Source organism: Phyllostomus hastatus, unplaced genomic scaffold, assembly GCF_019186645.2.
Source record: "Phyllostomus hastatus isolate PE091 unplaced genomic scaffold, TTU_PhHast_1.1 phas_scaffold_78, whole genome shotgun sequence".
Taxonomy (NCBI): domain Eukaryota; kingdom Metazoa; phylum Chordata; class Mammalia; order Chiroptera; family Phyllostomidae; genus Phyllostomus; species Phyllostomus hastatus.
The window spans coordinates 102,791,322-102,808,252 of NW_025334041.1; positions in this window are offsets into that span (position 1 = coordinate 102,791,322).

Genomic DNA, 16,931 nt, shown 5'->3' on the forward strand with positions numbered 1-16,931 from the left:
ACTTTCATGCTTCTGGTGACGATGTTGATGATGTCTTATTGTTCCTATCAAAAACTACTTTCTGTCTATGCTTATTTCAATCAGTCCCCCACATATGATCTAAATCATTAAAACTAACAACACAATGTATGCTAAAAGAAATAGCACGTATGTACTTATTATCCACAGCACGTTGCCCAGGGAATTTCATTCTAGCATTGGATACTCTGGTATGGGGTAAATTCATCTTGGGGCTGCCTGGGTACCGGCCCTGGCTGTCTTGGATGCATTTCCCCAGGCTTCGGGGTTGAAATCTATAACAAAGCACACCCAATAACTGTCTGCTCCTTTAAAGTTTCATTTTTCTCTTACTTTGGAAGCTCAGGGATTTTAGTGTATTTTAGAAAGTCTTTACTTATTAACAGATGACTTCTATTAATTTGTGGAGAAAATTAGATATTATGACAGCTAATGCTGAAACCTTATAAGCTCTACCTCCAGAAACCCGATAGAAAATCTCACTTCTTTGCCTGTCTTCTTTAATTTTTCATTCCATAATGCTGTTTCTAGTGCTGTATCACAGTCAGTAAATTTTTCACTTCAGGTCTTGGAGAGAAGCCAGGTAGTTTTAAAGTCACTTGCTCAGGAAAAAGAAGAATGGCACATTTGGAGTGGAAGTATCCTGGAGGGCATTGTTGCAATTAGATAGATGAATGACCATTGGTTTTAATTAGAACACTAGGTACACACTCCATATCATTATTCTAAGGAACTGCACTCACAGTGAGGTAGTGTAATACCACTGAGTCAATATCCTGCAGATCTGTAAGCACAATTTCTAGGTAGGAGCCATTTCAGTTCCATTTATTTATACCTTCGCTATTTTTAACAGACAGAATCATTCTTGATTAACCCTATGCGACAGTCCTATAATCAAATTAATTTTTAAAAGTCAGTCAGAAGGGGAAAAGAATGAGCATTATGAAGATGGATATTAGTGCCATTTCTTTATATCTTACACCCAGTAATAATGCTATTACCCTGTTTTTCTTAACATAGAGCCTATACTTTTAAAAAAAGTAACAGTTGCCTGCAGACTTGCTTCACATTACATGCTTTACAAAAATGAACATGTGATTTCTCCCCTCCATTCAAAGATTGCAAACCAAACCTTAAAACAATTAAGTTCATAAATATAAAAACTTAACAGTAAAATGCAATAACAAATTATACTAAAAAACTCTCTTCATACTAAAACTACTCCGATATCTTTATTTATTTATTTAAACTCATTCACTCATTCATTCAATAATTTTTTCTTTGTTTTTTAAAGATTTTATTTATTTATTTATGGGGAAAGAGGAAGGGAAGGAGAAGGAGAGGGAGAGAAATATCAATGCATGGTTGCCTCTCATGCGTCGCCTACTGGGGACCTGGCCTGCAACCCAGGCATGTGACCTGACTGGGAATCCAACCGGCAAACCATTGGTTTGCAGCCTGTGCTCAACCTTCACTGACCTACAACATCCAGGGCCAATAATTTTTTTCTTGGTAATCAACACTATACCATTACTGAATGCCTAGAAAGCATTGGAATAGATTCTAGAAAACTAAAAGAGAATAAAGTACAATCTTAATATCCATTATGGTCTCTTTGTATCCCTCTGAAAGTTCGTATGTGGAAAACTAACACCCAAGGTGATGGTGTTAAGAGGTGAAGTTTTGAGTGATTAGATCATGAGGGTGGAACCCTCGGTGGCTTTGTAAAAAATTACCGAAGAAAGCTCTCTTGTTCCTTCCACCACATGACTTGACAGTGAAAAGAAGGCCATCTGGGAGCTGGCTCTCACCAGACACCAAATCCGCTGGTGCCATGATCTTAAATTGTCCAGCCTCCGGAACTGTGAAAAATAAATTTCTATTGCTTATCAGCTACCAGTTTACAATATTTTATTATGGCAGACTGAAGAGACAAAGAAAATATTTCATAGGTGATTTTTAGAGAAAGATTATATAGGGAGACATAAGAATTAATAACAATATAGCAAAACAAATGACAACCATCAAATTGGGCTTCTTGGATAAACAGGGCAGCCATGTTCCTTTCCATGTCTGTCCCTGTGCATAAAGTTTGCTCAACACACTGCAACTCTGACTTCCCAAAATATAGCTGCCAAGATTCAACACAGATGTGTATCTGTTGGGCATGTGGGAAAGAATTTATAGAGCTTCTTTTGAAAGAGTATTTATTACCCTAATCTTGCAAAATAGGATCTTTCCAAATCCCACAAGATAATCAATCACCTGGGATCTTCTACCAATTTTGGCCTCATACACCTTATAACAGTGGTGGAAACCTAAAGCCCAGATAACTCCATCCACACCACCCATGCCTAGAATCATCAGGCTGTACTTAGCCCTCAACCCATTACTTACTTTTTCTCTCCTTTCAAACCTCTGTGCTTTCTCTTCCTAAATCTACTCTCCTGTACCCACACCACCCAATTCATTTTCCATACTCTCAACCACTTCCATCTCCTTCCCCTGATATTCTGAAATAGGATTATACCCCAAAGACATTGTTTCCCTTGCAACTGTCTGCAATAGAAATTACTGTTTACCAATAATAAGAGTGGTCATTTACTGACAACTTTGTCTAGGAACTTTGCTAAACAGTTTACAAATATTACATCTTTTCATTTTAGTTTATCCTCACAATGACCTATCAAATAGATAAAATTATTTCTAATTTTAGCTAGAGCAAATAAAATAGAAGGTAGTTGAACAATTTGCACCAAAGCATAAAGCTAAAAAGTGACAGAATTAGGATGCAAAATGAGATTATTTGCCTCCAAAGCCTTACTCTTTTAAAAACAATGCTTTTATTTTGACATTATTTGAGACTTGCAGAGAAGTTGCAAATATAATACAGTGAATTCCCAGGTACCCTTCACCCAGAATACCCAAATATTAACACTTTACTGCATTTACTTAATCCTTTATTCTCTTCACCCCCTTTCCTGCTCTCCTGAAACATCTGAGGATAAATTTCAGTCATGAGGCTCTTTTAATGCTACATACATGATTGTTGACTTTCATAATATAAAGACCATTTATTTTATATATAATAGTTCCTTTACACTAAGAGAAAATTCAGGATTATGTATGACATTCAATGTCATATCCACTTACTTTCCTTAATCTGGAACAGTTTCTAAGTCTTTCATTATATTTTTACGATACTGATATTTTGAAGATACCAGGGCATTTTTAATTTTATATAATGAAATTCAATTTGAGTTAGTCTCATGCAAACCTTACCCTTAACTACAACATCTGCTGTATTCTCCCTTTCTCATCAAATATGGTAGAGCTTTCCAAAGACATATTAATAGAGTATTTACCTGTTGTGCTCTATTTCTTTTTCTTTGCATTCTATTTCTTATAGGGGCTTCCAAAATTATATTAGCTTCAGTTTCCATAAAACACAGACCTTCCCCTTGCACAAATATTTCATCTCAACATATTCAAATGGAATATACTAGCTCTCCTTACCTCCAAAGCTAATAGTCAAGGATGCCAACATCCAGCACAAGTCAGAAGTTAATGCACACTCTAGGTGTCTTTGTCTACTCTTGCATAAGATAGACCCCGACTTTTATCTATATTACTTATAAAAGTTTCTAGAATAAGTCTCCTTCTCTATGTCTTCCCATTATTGTTGCACTCACGTAGTCTCATCCTCTCATTTCTGGACTATGGCAAGTCCACCTTGTCTCCAAACCTCCAATCTTCTTTCCTCCATCATCTATTCCCCTTCCACTGTTCTTTTTTGAAATACTACAAATTGGATTGAGTAACTCGATCACTTAAAAAGAGTCAGTGGCTTGAAATGTACCTATTGGTCTAACATCGCCATTTCCTGTGGTGTCATATAAAACCTCTGTGATCTGGTTCCGACTACCTCTCTGTCCTCATTACCTGCTGCTTCAATGATGTTTACTATGGCCAGGCCCCACCCTCACACTTTTTGCCTGATCTCAATTATTCCAAACTCTTACTATTCCAAATAGTCCATTACCCCAAAGCATTAGTCAAATGTACCAATACGATAATTCTCAGTCTTTGCACATGATATTTGTTTTCTTGACCTGGAAAAAATGTAACTCACCATCTCCACCTGATGGATTTCCATACATCCTTTAAAATCACTGGAATCTCTTTGTGGTGGTGGTTATTCTCAACTTTATTTTCCTACAATTTTCTTTTCTTTTTTTTTTATCTTGAGCTTTAGATGTTCTTATACTCTTGGCACTTAAATATTTATTTTGTAAATATTGCTCTTACTTCTCCATTCCTAGCTCCCTACCCCAAGTAGAATGTGGACGTCTGAATGCATGTACTGAGTCTTGATTACTTAACACTGCTATTGCCTGGACAGTAGCAAATATTTGCTGAATTAATGTAAATCCTGCCCCATGGGTTTCAGACATTTTCTAAATTTAATGGAATCAGCTTTTCCTGAAACTAAAAATTTGAAATGTATGTTAATCTAGGTCCACAGCAGGAAACAAAATCCCGCTCTGATGATTCAAGAGAAATGAAGTTATTGAAGAGACAACTTTCAGAGGTGTACACAGGGTTCAGGAGGCCAAAGGGGGTTTTGGATCATCCAGTCACTACCAATAGGGGAAGGAAATAGCATTCCAAGAGCCCAGTGAGAGCAGGAGACATGGAAAAGGGACAACTAGCAGATCAATAAGTAAGGACGGACCCTGGTGCTGCCAGAGCTCAGTATAAAATCAGGCGGGAAGGGGGAATACCATCTTCCTCTGTTCTCCCATGCCCCCGGCTCCTCCTGGAATCCTGCACTGGCTGAACCCACTGAAAAGCCAGTGGAGGTGTCAATGGAGTCCTGATGATGCTGTTCTGAGGTCAGCCTTCCATGCTAATAATGGATCTAAGTTGGGTAGTGAAGAAGAATATTTTATTTTCTAGCATTCATCTGAGCATTTTACATCCATCTTTTTCATTCCTTCCACAATTCTAATATATAGGTATATTAGTGTCTACTCCATCTAAGGAAACTGAATCTGGGAGCAAAAATAAATTATCTGGCTCACCCACAGCTGATGATATGGTATCGGGTCCAACATTAACTCCCTGTCCCAAGTCGAGTTATATTCTTTGCATGGGCTAGATTTGCTACTTTCTCAAAAATTCTACCCTCTAGACCAGAAACTTCTAAGATAGACCTCCCGTAGAGAAGGAGGTAGATGATCATAACCACACTGCCTTATGATTTCCTTACAATTAATTTCAACATATTCTTAAGTCCATTGTAGTTTTTGCCTTGTAAATAGAGAAATAAAGAAGAGACTTGGTGTCCAGTTAAGGTTCTATTGGCCCACCATTACCCAGGCTCCTTCTCTTTACTTCCACATCCACATCCAAGAGATCTAATCTCTTCAATACTTTGAAAAGACATGTGTCTTTATTAGATTTTAAGCACTTCTTTTGCAGTAGATAATTCTTTATCATTGGAGTTGCAAGCCATTTTACTTCAGTTTCTGGAGTCTACATATTTGATTTTTAATAGAATGTTCATTTCAGTAAAATCTATCCCCAAATAATATAAAAAGCCAGAGAGTTAGTTTATAAAGGGATTTCACATGTGTGTACCTAAGACTATTTGCATCATTTGTGGAGATTTTTACTCAATAATTTAAAAAGAGGTCAACTATACTACATTTCAGAGAAGAGACACAAAGATAGCTAAAAGACAGTCAATTAAGACCAGCAAGAAAAGTCTGAAGAAACCAGCATTATTTATGCAGGAAAGAATAAAAACAAACAAACAAACCTGAGTGGAGTCTAAACAAAGATCTCTAAGGGTGTGAAAAACAGAAAGGATGATAAATGCAGCTCCCCCTTTCCCTCTGTGTGAACAGTTAGGTTCTAGGCACTCTGGAAAAGACAAAAATGAATGAGCTAAGGCCCCTGCTCAGGATGAGTTGACATTCTTGCAGACAAATAGCCAAAATGCTAGGTTCAGTGTTTTAAGTGTTATAACAGGTGCTTTGTGCAAAGGAGGACGTTGATTCTACCATGATATTACTCCCTCATTATCTCTTGCCTGTATTACTGTAATAATATCTTAATTTGTCCCACTCTTTCCACTCCTGTTTTTCACAACCTAGGATACACAGAAGTCAGAATGATTGATCCTTTTAGACTCTAAGTCAGATCATGTCACTCGAAACCCTCAAAGGCCTCCAGCACACTTTCTTACCACAGTTTCCAAGGCCCTCAATGGTTTGGCCCCTTACTCCTTCCACGTGACCCACCTCGTTCTCCCCCTTACTCACTATACTCCAGCCTCACTTGTCTCCATGCTTGCCCTCCTGTCCACCATGTAGACTCGGAGTGTGCTGTCCCCGTGCTCTCTTCCTGAATGATTCCTCCAATCCAGAAGATGGACATTTCAGCTTAAGCAGAAAGAGTGAATTTGCCTTTTCTCTTTCAATGCCCCACATTGGTGAGGATGATATTTATTCAGTCTACTGACTCAAATGCTATTCTCTTCTGGAGAGAGACATGGGGAAATAATCTCTTACCAGCTGCCTAGGCATCCTCAGGGGAAGGCTAGAGGTATGATAGGATAATTTGTAAAACACTCTAATAGAGTTTGTAAAATACATATTTTTTGCTCTGAAGCAGAAACTAAGGACATAAAGGAAGGAGATACAGAAATATTGTGCTTAGAATAAAATAAATAAATTTTAATGGCCCCTCAAGACCTTCCATAAACTCGTGTTTGCCTCCCTACCCACTCTCTTCTTTCTCTACGGCACCCTGTCCTGCTCCAGCCACATTAGCTTTATTCCAACTCTTCAAACAAATGGCCCATTCCCCACTTGCCTTTTCCCTAGTTACTCTCTACTGGGAACACTCATTCCCAGAACATCCTAATGGAGAACAGTTTCCCACAACACAGGTCTCAGCTTAAAGGTGGCAGTCTAATGGAGGCTTTCTCTGACTTCCCAAAGTGATAGAGCTTCTACTCAGGTTGCTTTTTACCACATCTCCCTGTTTTAATTAATAGGACACCTACCATTAATTGCCTTTCTTGATATGTGTTTCCCATTTGCCTCTCAGTTCTGCACAAGAACACATGCCTTTACCTAAGTCATTTACCTGACACCTGGAATAGTCTTGAACACATTCAATAAGACAAAACAAAGCAAAATAAAAAAGTACCCTGGCTGGCATAGCTCAGTGGATTGAGCACAGGCTGTGAACCAAAGTGTCCCAGGTTCAATTCCCAGTCAGGGTATATGCCTGGGTTGCAGGCCATGACCCCCATCAACTGCACATTTATGTTTCTCTCTCTCTCTATCTCCCTCCCTTCCCTCTCTAAAAATAAATAAATAAAATCTTTAAAAAAAACAATAAATATTTTAAAACAAATGAATAAATTGAAGTGGAAAGGAGGAAAGTTAAGCAAGCACACTTTGGATGACCTTGGTCCTCTCTATGAATTAAGTTGTAAAGCATTTTCTCAAATAAGTCTGTTTCTCCCTTTCCCTTCTGCTTCTGCCCTGCTCAGACCACTAGTAATTCTGGTCCATGTAATTACACTATCTGTACCCTGGTTATTGAGTCACTCTAACATAGTTTCATTACTGAATCAAAGTGATCTTCCTAAAATGCATATGTGACTATTTTCCTATCTTACCTAAAATGTTTCATAGGATTCTATTTTTTACCTAGATTTTATGGTCAGACAGTTATAGTCCTTACTTATTTCTAGAGTTTCAGTTTTCATCACTGACTCCATGCCTTACCTTCTTCCCTTCATTATATTCCTTGGTCATACTGAATTCTATCATTATGAGGAGGAGGAAGAGAAGGAGGAGAAAGAAGGAGAAGGGGAGGGGGAGATGAAAAGAAGGAAGGTTTCAGCAGAAAAGGACCTTGATTTCTTCTGAAGAGACTCTATCTGTATTGTTGCTGGGCATGCAAAGAAAAAGAAAGAAAGAGAGAGAGAGAGAGAGAGAGAGGGAGGGAGGGAGGGAGGGAGGGAGGGAGGGAGGGAGGGAGGAAGGAAGGAAGGAAGGAAGGAAGGAAGGAAGGAAGAAAAAGAAAGAAAGAAAAGGAAAGGAAAGGAAAGGAAAGGAAAGGAAAGGAAAGGAAAGGAAAGGAAAGGAAAGGAAAGGAAAGGAAAGGAAAGGAAAGGAAAGGAAAGGAAAGGAAAGGAAAAAAAAAAAAAAGAAAAGAAATCAGCCCGGGACACCTGAACACTTGGACTCTGCCTTGGTCACTTTGTTGCTACTCTAGAGTCAGGTTAGTCTCTACAGCAAGGTAATCTCCTTCATAGTATAATTCTGGAAAAACTAAAGTGATATGGGTGTTTATGCCCATTAATTGGGCTATGACCAAATACAAAGAGAAGAATGTACCAAATAGAAAGGATAGTCTAGGTTAAGTTGCAATAACAAGTGTGTCTGAAATCGCAATGGCTTAAAGCTAGTTTAGAAACATCTTCTGCAGGAACAAGTATAAAGGACACATGGACAAAAACAAGGGGGGCTGGAAATGGGAGGGAGGTGGGGAGGTCTGGGGGGGTGGGAGTAAAAGGCAGAAAACTGTATTTGAATAACAATTAAAATAAAAAAATAAAAAAAAGAAACATCTTCTGTAAGGGCTAGATGGTAAACATTTCAGAGGTCATGGGCCACAGTGGCTGTCGTAACTACCCAACTCTGTCATTATAGTGTATATGGCACCAGAGTCAATGCATAAACAGATGAAGGTGCCTGTGTTCCAATAAAACTTTACTTACAAAGCAAACCAACTCAGCCTCACTTTGCTGACCACTGACTTAAAACAACAAAGATTTACATCATGCTCACACATTATGTTCATTAATAGTTAGATGGGTGATTCATTCACCACCTTATTTATCACTGTTGGTACTCTGGGACCCAAGCTAATGAAAGAGCCACAATCTGCAGTTACTTTTAATTGTAGCAAAGAGAAAAGTGAATTTACAATGTACCCACCTGTTCTTAAGCTTCTGTCCAGGAGTAACATATCATTTTCACTTGGATTCTATCATTTTTCTCATTTTCACCTCGGCCATGCAGATCACATGTTCATCCCCTACTTAACAAGGACAGGAAAGCCTTTACCTCTCACAGAAGGGGGAAACAGAACTGGTTGGCTCTAATACAATATTCAACAAGGATTGGTGGCCAGAGAAGGAAATTTCAAACTTCAAATGATGGATGGCACACTTTTAGATAATAAGGAAATCCAGAGTGATATGATGTAAGACAGCTGAAGAGAAAAGGCATGGCACAGACAACTGGGATTAATTAATTATGAAATCTGTAAAGAATAATTTAGGTATATTCTTTTTTGTGGAGCAAATCAGTAAAGATGAAAGGGAAGCGGTAAGCATGAATTATCACAGTTGTTATGACATTTTTTTCTCCAAAATGCACTGGAAAAACAAAGTTATCATAATCCAAGTTTTTGAGCCAATAGTTCTTAATTTACTTGTCTGTATTCATGAAACCAACTCAAAATACAAAGATGGAGAGTTAAAGTGTATAGAAATAAACTTGAAACCACTCTACTCTTTTTTAATGTAAGACATTTATGACTATTATTTGCTTTTGTTTGTTTTACAACTATTATTGGCAATAAGCTACTTGCAACAAACCTCAGAAGTGATGGAATCAGAATGTCTGAATTGTCTCCAGGGCGCTCAGACTGGAACATAGTCCTGATTCTCAGCATTTGATACTAGTCTAACTGGTAGTGTTAAACCAAACTGGTATTCACTTTTTTGTTTGTTTAATTAGTTAAGGACAATTCTAGAGGAAATATGTCTTAGTCTCTGCCTTGAATGTATAATTATGTAGTAGGTACCAGCCTGTGAATAGAGAATGGAAAAGGCAGAATGGGACCAGTCTTTCAATGCAAAGGAGCTTGGATTTTACCTTTTTTGTTGCTTTGCTTTTATTTATTAGAAAATAAGTGTGGGGTAAGGGAATAGTACATGGCATAATAAAAATAAATCAGAAACCAAAAGCATTGCCACTCAAATATGTAATCTTCAAATTTCTAGGCATCATGCTTATTTTACATTGGAAAAGAGAAAACCAAGGACCTCAGGGAAAGTTTATCATCTTTGTTTACCATTAAGCTGCATTTTCCATTTTGAATTTTGAAGTATATTACCACTAATCTAATTGCAAATACTAATTTGTCCCATGATTTAAAATAAATGTTGTTACTGTACTTGTGGAATGCTTCTGCATGTACATTACTACCTTTGCATCTTATTGATTGCATTTCTAGTTTCTATGGGAACACTAGTGGAGAAGTTAATTAAGATCAGGAGGTTAGAGTTGAAGAAAAATAGAATTTTCAACACAGTTCATTTATCATGTACATTTAAATTAGTTCCTTTAATAAAATATCTATTGGAGTAGAATGGTGATGGCTGAATCACTTTAATAAAAACAAATGACACATGTTAAAAGTTTAACATTACGTATTTGTACTCAATTCATCCCATTAAGAAGCATTTGGCTTCAGTAATCAAATTAACGAAAGTTGTTAATAAAGGTTCCTCTGTCTCAGTATTGTTACTCTCAGATTTTTTTAGTCTTGAGCAATGCATTATTCTTATTTATTCAGAATGAGCATGTGGTTGTTACTAAGTTTTAGTCTTTTTGTTCCAAATCCACCCTTTTATACAAGGCTTCCTGATGCTCTGGCTGGTACTAGGCGGACTGTATTTTTCAATTGCCAGAAGCTTCCTCAGTTCTCCCAGTAGGGGGCAGCAAATAGAGACCGATGTGCAGAAGGGTGAGAGAAGGGGCTGCCCTTTCATTGACCTTCTGTTCCTGTCAGGATCAGTTCAAAAACGGCACTTCGCTCAACAGAGCCTTCCACACCCAAAACTTGTAACTAATTCTCCATGGACATTCCTGACTTTCAAACACAGTATCTAGCACATTTCTGTTGTCCTGGTTGACAGTAAATTCATGATTGGTTTTATATGTAAAAAGTAGAATGGAGGCTTAAAAGAGAATAGATCTTAATTTTTATTATAAAAATTTGAAAAGTACAAAAATGTAGGAAGAAGATATATTGTTACTCTGTTTCATTACCCATACAGAACTTATGCTAACATTTTGCTTCTTTTCTCTACAATATTATTTTGCAGATAGGTACATACTTAAAAAAAAAGAACTATCAACCTATTTCTGCCTGTGTCTCCCATCTTTTATTTTACTTTAAATCAAACTGTGTTCCCATGTTATTACAAACTTTTCATAAACATCATTTGAATCTCTATGTAACATTCCATGGCTTATTTTACTATTACTCACATTAATACATTTTGGGTTGCTCTCAAGTGTTTTAAAATTATAATAACATCATCATATACAACTTTATACATCAAGATTTTTTTTCACATTCAGATTTATTTCCTCAGGATTTAAACTTTTGTTATATTCTTGTGGTAGTGTCTTCATGCAAAACCCCAGCCCACAAATATTCTCAAATTTCTCAGAGGTCATCTTCCATGGACTCACAAAGAACTCTTCTGTGTTTCTTCATGTGTGCTCATGCGCATGTGCATGTGTGTGGGTGTATGTTTTCTTTACATATCACCACCCAACAGTATAGCTGAGAATACACATGAAAAATATTTTACATTGCATTAAGGGAATAATCATGCCAATCCTACCTTGCTAAAAGAAAGTTCCTACTTAATATACACTGAGCAACTAATTTTTAATATATTTTCCTTTAAATGATACTAATACTCTCATAGTACAAAATATTACTCTCTTGTGCAGTAGGACAAAGGAAGAGTAATTATGGTGTTATTTTTTAAGAGAGTCATTAGTTATAAGGCTATTTCGATTATGAACTGAAATAGAGATATTTAAATGGTGAATATGAACCTATTGACCTTCAGTATAAACCAGAATCAATAAATCTCTTGGTTTTAGTTTTCTCACAGGTATAATGGTATATACCTTAACAGGACTTATTTCAGAAGGTGTTATGAAAGTCAAATTGTATATCTATATTCATTTCTATATTCACATTCATATATATATATATATATATATGTATGCAAAGTATTATGAAACAATAATACTGCCCACAGGGCAGTCATCAACAGTTTTTCTAAATAAGATAAAAATCAAAACCTGTAACCTGTGTTTAAGAAAAACAGGAAATTAATTTAATATGCTTGAAGATCATCTGGAGTATAAACATTTCATATGCTACGCCAGTCTCAACTCAAGGGCCAAAGTTGTCTTTTGTGCCCATATCCTTCTGCTTCTTCAAAGCCTCAATTTCTTGGCTTGGCCCCTTCAAAATGCACCCTCCTGACTTTAAAAGATGCTAGCCAGTTACAACATGATAAATAAACTCTTGACTTAAAAAGCTACTTTTGGTAATATTTTCAGTTCTTTGGAGACCATAACATACTGTCTTTTTCAACACAAATAGCAAAAGAGAAGAAATTATATTTTAAAATAAGAGAATTTTATTTATTTATTTATTTTTAATTAATTTATTTATTTTTAGAGAGGGAAGGGAGGGACACAGAGAGAGAGAGAGAAACATCAATGTGCGGTTGCTGGGGGTCATAGCCTGCAACCCAGGCATGTACACTGACTGGGAATCGAACCTGCGACACTGGTTTGCAGCCCGTGCTCAATCCACTGAGCTACACCAGCCAGGGTGAGAATTTTATTTTTGAAAAGAACTTCCAAAGTCATACCTGTGGCTTTATTCTCTTCAGAACTCGATTCTCTTCCATTAAAAAAAAAAAACCCATAAAACAAATAAACAAACAAAACCATTTGCAAGAACCTGGGCACCATGTTTTGAGCCATGTGTGATCTCATTTTCACCTCACAACAACCATGTAAGGTATGATTAACTTTGTTTTACAAAATAGAAAGCTGGGGCTGAAAAAGTTAAGTAGCATTTCCATGTTTGTGCGAAGTGACAGAATCTTCATTTGAGTGTCAACTGACCTGGCCAAATAGCTCATTTTCTCTCATGGAAATAGTTGTGTTTTTAATGGCAGTCAACTGTCATGTGCCTGTCACTGCCCAGGGACGGGGTTTAAATGCAGTGCTTCTTTAGAGGATATTTCATAAATTTTCCTAACATATAATTACAACTAAACTGAATAACTTGAGTACAAAAATCCACTAAGGTTGGTTTGTAAACTAGATCTATACACAGAGAGCAAAAAGAGGCGGATAAAGAAGAGGTGGACTCCTCCAGTTTGGTAGGTGGCAGGTTTAATAAGCAAGGGAGCTTTCGAGGCTTGTTTGGTCCATTGCAAAATGAGTAGATCTCCTCACCCATCCATCAGAAACTTAAAAGTTAATGTTGAGGTCTTAAGTAGGTTCAGTCATATACATATAGTCCAAGTGGATTCAATAACACATTACTCTTTCAGAATTCTCTAAAAATGGCTCTGGCTGTGAAAACGAGGGAGAATGTACATTCCAAGGATGGGGAGGGTTGAGGAGCCTCTGATGCGTGGATCCAACTTGGTGGTCCATCAACAGTCATATCCTCTAATTGACCTCCTCCAACAACTATGGGGGTTTTTGGTGCTTGTTTTGGATTTCTTGGTTTTAACACTCCAAAGAGAAAAATACCTTGCTTCCAGCCTCCTAAATCTAGAATCATCCCATTCTTACTCTATTGCCCTTCATAGTCCTCATCAAATCAATGGATATGGAAGCATTAAACACGATAAAAGGATTTTGATACATCACAGGAAAGCCTTCATGTGTTGGGAATATGTAAATCTATATATTTTTATTGAGTGCTCTCTTTATCTATCTAGCTAGCTATCTTATTTGGAGGCAATATATATGGTTTCCTATTAAACACCAGTCAGCAAACATTGGGAGTCAATTCCAGTGATATCATTTGGACTTCATCATTTTTATCCAAGGCATGAGGTCCAGAGCAAGGTTAAATTTAAATTTATTAAATATCTTATTATTTAGTAAAAACAGGGGACTCAGGCTTAGGTGCAAACTTTTCTCTGTGTGTGCCCTACAGGAACTTAAGTCCTAAGTTCCTGTAGGACTTAATTACTACAGGCCAACCTCACTGAACTAATGTTTTAAAAAAGGAAAAAAGTCTTCCTTTTCCAATTTCTCCATCACTATATACACAAAAATTTGCCCTTTCATCACAGAAGTGCCTTAAATATTTACATAATATAGACTCTAGTGCTGTTGACTTGAGTCCATAAACTAAGAAAAGCTAACTGTAAATAAAAATTAACTGGAGTATTGGGGTATATCTTCTCATTCATCTCCACTGACATATCTGATGATACGTGTTCCATCCAGCGTCTCCAAAGGACTCTTTTGGAAGGTCAGGCTGCAAATAGCTTTCTCTGTTAGAAAAGTCAGCATTGGGTTGGATTTGAAATATTTTTCTAAATAATGAGTTTTGTGCAGCCAATTTTGAGGTCAATTTAGTCAATCATGTAGATGATATTTGTCTATAAATAACATAACTGCATTTGTCATTGAGCTAAGCATTGTGCATATAATGCTGACAGGTCTGAAGATGTTTCAATTGACTAATATAGAACTGGGGTGAATTATTACAAATATTCTCACATAGAGTTGACAGTGTCTAATTAGCCATTAAATCTGTGTATGCAGTACATTTATATTTAAAACAATCAGATTGAATTAAATGGTTATGTGATGAACTCAACCAGTAGGGGCGGGTGGGTCCTACCACTTGCTGCCTACCAGGGAAATCTCCAAAGACAGAGTCCAGTGGAAAAGAAATGAATCTTTTATTTAATGGCAAGTTTCTGCCTAAAATACTAGGTAACAAAAAAGTGAAGGGAAAGACAAAGTCAGAGTATAACATCAAAATAGGTATTTAAATACATGTCATTATAACTACTATGTAGGTTCAAGAACTGAAAATTACACAAGAACAAAAATCTGTTCACTGTGGTATTATCACCAAAGTCCATAGAAATAACAGCAAAGTTCTGCCTCAAAATCTGTTCCCTCTAGGACACCCAAAGAAAAATCACCCTGTCACCCTCTGCCAGCTCAGTTCAAGGTTGTACCTGTTTGCCTTTGGCCCTCTTCCAGCTGCCATGTTTAGCAAGAGGGCAAAGTCTCCAGTCACACCTGTGCAGCTCAAACCCCTCCCCCATTTCTGGGATGGGGGTATTTCCCCTTTACAGTTACCATTCTTGAAACAACAGCCTACCATCCCAAATTAAAATTATCAACAACTTGGATAACTAAAATCAGTTTATTCCACTGACTTTTGAAGTGAAAAATTTAAAAATGTAAAATATCAGGAGACAGTTTCTAGCTATACTTTCTTACATTCTGTTGCTCTATAGCTACAAGGAAATCTGTACTGTTCATCTGCATAAAAATGAATTGTATATTGGATCAAACTCTAGAGTCATTAAAATAATTATATGGGCTGAAATAAAGTTCTTATGTGATTCTTAATATTTATACTTTTAACCTGAGGATGGCACGTTCAGTGGTATATCTGATTATATTATGGGTATATGTATGATTACCACATTGACTTTTAGTACCCTTAAAAAGAATGCTATTGAAAATTACTTGTTAATAGCCTACACTAAGCTTCTGTTGCCATAGATCTGGAGAAGTTTGCCACCTAATTCAAAACTTATTATAAAATTCACAGCCTCTCTAAAACTTCCATTCTATTTATTTCCTCTATCATGGCAAGGCATTATAGCCAGTGCACAAAGAACTTGGAGTAAGAAGGCTTGAGAGACAAACAATGATGATAATTTTGTATAAATGCTAGATGAGGGTAGGGAGTATAATAAAACTCTACAACTTTTTGCTGCCTTCCTCTTCCAATATGACCACATAAATGTTAACTTCAGGAACATGCACTGAGAAAGAACACTAAAGTTTTGATTCTCATAAGGCCTCACTTTAGCTACTGTATACTGGCATTTCTGTAAGAGATTTTTGTGCCTTCAATTAACTGCTTTTTTTTCCTGCAGTGAATATAAACTTTCAGAACTGAAGAGCATGGATTCTCCCAAATGTGACCCAAATTTTGACCTTCTTACCTGCTAGGGGGACTTTCTTTCTGAGGGACCGAGACCTGATAATGAAGCAATGGGTTTGCTGGCCCTGCCTGACCTCTGCAAGGATATTGGCCTTTAACATGTATTCTAGGTCTAGGAGCCATATTGGGCAGAGGACAGAACTATTTCTTCAAATAGAATTTTCTATCTGTCTTCTCTCCCTACCCTATCTACACTTTATAAGTGACTGCCAAAATTGTCCCTGCTCTATTTAAGTCAAAATCATTTGAGCTTTTGCTTTCCTAAAAGCATTTGCTCATTCCTGGGCTATAAGGATTGTACTGTCTGCTGTTTGCCTATTTAGAACTTTCTGGTGGTGTAGTCTGTTTACAGAAACTCTGAAATCCTGTTCATTTCGCAAAAATGTTTGGATTGCCTTCAGTGCTTTATCACCCCAAAACACCAACATACCATTTGTGAATAATAGAATGAAATTCCAGTTTGAATTCCCTGCAAATTCTTAATGACAGTAGAATTCTCAACATGTTTGTCAGGATAATTTTGTGTGTAAATTTGTTTCAATACAATCCTAGAGGACAAATATTTTGAGTGTTTGAATTAGTTATAAAGAGTGAGAGTCTCCAGTATTAGTAGCTTACTATAATCCATTAAAAAGTCAGTTAACCCAGACCACATTGGGTCCTGGCGATATGTATTCAATAGACCAGGAAAGATGTTCACCTAGTAGAATGATCCTGTAAGAAGCTTCAGAGGGTCTACCACACCCTGTAGTCCTTTTGCATACACTTCT